Source organism: Arachis duranensis, chromosome 5 (genome assembly GCF_000817695.3).
Source record: "Arachis duranensis cultivar V14167 chromosome 5, aradu.V14167.gnm2.J7QH, whole genome shotgun sequence".
NCBI lineage: Eukaryota > Viridiplantae > Streptophyta > Magnoliopsida > Fabales > Fabaceae > Arachis > Arachis duranensis.
Window position 1 is genome coordinate 103,272,101 of NC_029776.3, and position 4,735 is coordinate 103,276,835.

Genomic DNA, 4,735 nt, shown 5'->3' on the forward strand with positions numbered 1-4,735 from the left:
CTAGGTAAGAATGTTTTTTTTTTTTGAAATAGGATTTCAAGCTTGATTGATTGTGGAAAATGTGTCAGGCACTATATCCTTGGAAAGATAGTGTGCAAGGTACTATATCCCTGAGTTGAATTATGATGGATAACCTTTTCTTCCGCAAGAGTGTGCCAGACACTATATCCTTGGGTTACGCATGCGAGTGTGCCCGACACTATATCCGTGGGTCAATAGTGTGCAAGGCACTATATCCCTGGCATGGTAGATTCTTTGCCGCAAGAGTGTACAGGGCACTATATCTCTGACGTGGCAAAAAAGCTACATCCAAAAGGATGTATCGAGTTGGCATTTATGGACCGACAAGTGATATCACGAGCCAATAGGATAGATATTCATCATATGCATCTATGTGACGTTGTTTGGGTGTACATATTGTAATTGATTTGCTTATGTGAATAATTATGTTTAACTGCTAATTGATATACTTGATGTAGCTGCTTTGTTTGTGTTTGAACCTCTCTACTTGTGTTTATAATTGAAACTGGTTGGATTGTGGTGAATTGGATGTTGATTGAGTTGTTTGGGCCTGAGACTGTGTTTGATTATATGATGGGCTGGAGGCCGTGATTGGTTTGTATTTTTGGTTTAGTAAAGTATGAAAAATCAAATTGGTTTAGTATAAACTTAATGAACCTATACTTGGAACAGTTTAGTCATTCATACTGTCTAGAAAAACTTTTAATATTTGATACGAAAGGTTTTGGATTTTGAAGAATAAACAGATTTCTCTTTTAAAAAGGATTTCGGATTTTGAAAAGACACATAAGACGAACAACTCACTGTACCTTAAACAATTTTATTTTACGTATCTTATTATAGCAATTCTATAACCCTGTAGTGAGAACCAGCGAGGACGATGTTCTCACTCCTCTACAAGTCTTTTCTCTTTCAGGTTATGGACGACGAAGTTCAAAAGAGCTTATTTCTTTTCTGATTAGACGATATTTTTGTATTATTTTAGTATTTATATTTCTCTCACCTTTTAACATTTCACAATTTGTAAGAGGGATAGGATTTGTTTTATGTAAAGTTTGTAAGTTAATACTATGCATATGTATGTATATGGTTGTAAGTATGGATTTATGTTTTGTTTTAAATGGTTTTTTCAAAAATACGGTTTAAGTTTTAAAAAGACTTATATTTTAGTATTAAATATTTTAAGAGTCGTCGTAATACCCGAGATATCAGAGTGACGCAGCCGAAAGCGTAACATTTTGATAGTTAGGGTGTTACAACCCCAATCTTTAGGACAAATTGTTTATCGACAACACTCATGGACTGCAAATGAACCGAAATATTATTATAACAACACCATTGTGTAATAACAAATGAACCAAAAATTGTGCATTCTATAAATTCAGAAACTCATGTAATTTCGGTGCATTTATGAGTTAATTGTATCACAATCACTATCTAATTTCGGTGCATTTGGTATCATTGTCTTCACAATTTAAAACTCTTCTTCCTCCTCCTCATCATCTTCCACTTCGTCTTCTTCTTTTGTCATCTTTTTTTTGTCATCTTTTCCTTTTTATTTTAGTTTCTCAAAATTCTTTTTAATTTATTTTTTTGAGAGGAATAAAACAAAAAATGAAAAATATCAAACAGAAAAAAGAATAAATAATTGCAATAATGTAAAAGAAGAGAAGAAAAAACAAAAACAAAACGTAGCAACAATATCACCAATAAAAGAAGGAGAAAGAGATGCACGAAAAACAAATGCAAAGTAAAACAGATTTCGTTTATGTTAATAAAGTATATGTATACACGTTACGTATAATAAAAATAATTTTTATTAAATTTAGACTAATTTAATTAAATTTAGTTATAAAAAATATTTAAATATGTAATAACTCTCTAAAAAAAATACTTATGAAACACATCTAATTAGAGTGGGAGACAAATCTAAATGATTTGGGAAAATTAGAAATAAGTAGGGATTCTTTATAGATAACGGAAAAGTATTAATGTAGAATAAATCTGTCCAATCCAACTTTTGTTCCTCAGATACAACAAAGAGTTGACCAAACCCCTCCAAAACGCCTCGTTTCTGCCATAGTTTCCTCTTCTCTTTCATAGGAAGGTTGAAGAACTCTTGCACGCCTATCTTCACATTTTCCACCAATGAGGAGCCGACTCCATGATTAATCAACTGTGGTCGATTGCCACATTAAGTTTCTTGAAGCAAATGATACGATAATATTATCTAGTTAGCGTTAATAGTTGGTTATAAACTAGAGAACTAATTATATAAGCCTTCATCCCAGTATTATTAGTTCTCAGATCACAGTAATCAAAATTCTTTGTCGATGAGCATACCCAATATCCAGAAAATAATTTTGATATTTTTCATTAACTAATATCGATAAGAGAAAATCTTGGAAGCCAGTACAACTAACATTGTAACCAACAACCAACATAAAGAAAAAAAGTGATTGCTCCCATATTTTAAAATTTGTGAGAAAATTCATACCTTGTTTATGTGAACTAATATAATACAGACACATAACATTATAAATCCCAATTAGTTAATAATTAAATAATTTTAAAAAATTAAAATTTAATGTATTTTAAAAATATATTAAATATTATTTGTATACAAATACAAATATAAATACATATATACGTTAATCATATATAATTAATTATAGTTAAATGTTATATTTTATTAAAATTAATACAAAAAAAACTCTTTTCTATACTCTCATATTTTTCTGCCCAAAACACTAAAAAGTAAATTTCTTCTAACTCAGAGCATTTTACCCTCAATCCTCAGATTTGAATCTTTGTCAGCTACTCTTCTCCTATCGTCGTTCACCTCTCACCAACAACGCCACATCCCTTCTATCTTTCATTCCTTCGTCTATCTCCATCTCCATTACTGCCTATCCCGTCTTTGGCCTCCGTGACCCCAATTCCACCACCCTTGTTTCTGCCTCAATACCAGCGCCGCCGCATCTCGCCACCGTCTCTCACGTCCTGAGCCTCCGTGACCCCTGTGTCCACCTCCTCCGATCCACTAGCGTCGCCGCATCTCTATCACCGTCTCTCACGTCCACATGTGTGACCCTTGTTCGCAGCGCCCGCGTATGGCTTCTCCAATAGCGCCATCGCATCTCACCGTGGGCACTGCATCCGCAATCACTGCCGGCAACAACCACTTTCTTTCTCCCGAGCCAAGGACACATAGCCAACGGTGACATTAGTTTAGGATTTTATCCTTCAAATTATTCTATGTAATTATTTTAGATATTATATGGACTTGTTTTGCTTGCCCCCTCTGTTCAAACTATGAATTGCATTTTGTTGACTCCTTCAAACCATGGGTAATTTTTTATTAGTGGATCAAAACTGTTGCCATGAATACAATTTTTGATCTATAGGTCTATATAGATTGAGATAGACCACCCTTTTGTTTAATTTGTATCTTTTTTATTAATTATTCTTTCAAAATTTTATATTTAGTTCCACGCCAAATTCGGTAATTGGCTTGATGGAATAAAATGATTTGAGAGGCCACCAAAACTATTCTTGCTGAAGCTTGTATATAGGTATCAGATCTCGAAATTACCAAGAACAAAGTACATGAGATTAACCTGTTAAAAGCAAACTTTTAGATTATAATTTATTATTTAAAATACATTTGTTTTAGCTTTTTTTTTTTTTACACATTTGTTATAAACATTGTAAGTATTTTAATTAATTATTTTGGTCACTTCAATTGTAAGTGAAAATTTGATTAAGAAGGATGTGATATTAAAGAAATACGGTTCAAGAAAGGGAGCCGACCTTATGTTTCGTTTTATTAATTAGTTGGTGATGTACTGTTTTATTGAGGCATTTACTATAGTACATATATGTAATTGATTGTTCTTAAGATAATAGATATAGCCATATAAAATTTATGCTCTGAATCGTGGTTGAATAAAGCCGAGTTAATCCTACTTCATTTTTGTTTGAAATTTTAGAATTTGACATATCATGAAGCTCGGTTAAGTTTTTTTTATTTTTGTTTGGAATTTCGAAATTTGACATATTATAGTTGTCTAATTTAATTTAAGTTTTTTTTTTTTGTATTTGAAGGCAGCATCATCCTTCCCATTCTTAATTTCTTGTATTTAAATTAATTTGATTGTGTTCGTCTTCCATCTTCCATGTCTATAGATATTTAAAAGATTTTATACTCAGTTTAAGTGGTGTCTCTCCTTGTTATCATGAGCTATGTGGAGATGTTATTGGTTTCAATCCATCACATCTATTGTCAATTTATAAACCATACCCAAATAAAAAAATAAGAGAGTTGGCAAAATTGACTCATTTTTTATACTGGTACTGTACAGAAGAATACTTGTTTCACTTTCAGTCAGTCAAAATTGACTCATTTCTATAAAGTAGCCTATAGGTAGAACAGGAGGAGCATTGTGGACTACGACTTAATTTTAGGGAAAAGAAAGAGGCTGGGGATCAATTATTTATTTTTGTAACATATTTAACTTAGCAAATATTTAAAGTTATTCACTTTTAAAATTGATTAGTAAAGTATTATTTATTTATTGTCATCATTATTATTAAGCACAATATTATGTCATTCAAGAGTTTTTATCAAAAAAGGTTGGAAAGCTAATTGTATATTATTTACTTAAGTAATGATGCTAATAGTCAAAATATATTTTTAATAAATGTATAATTA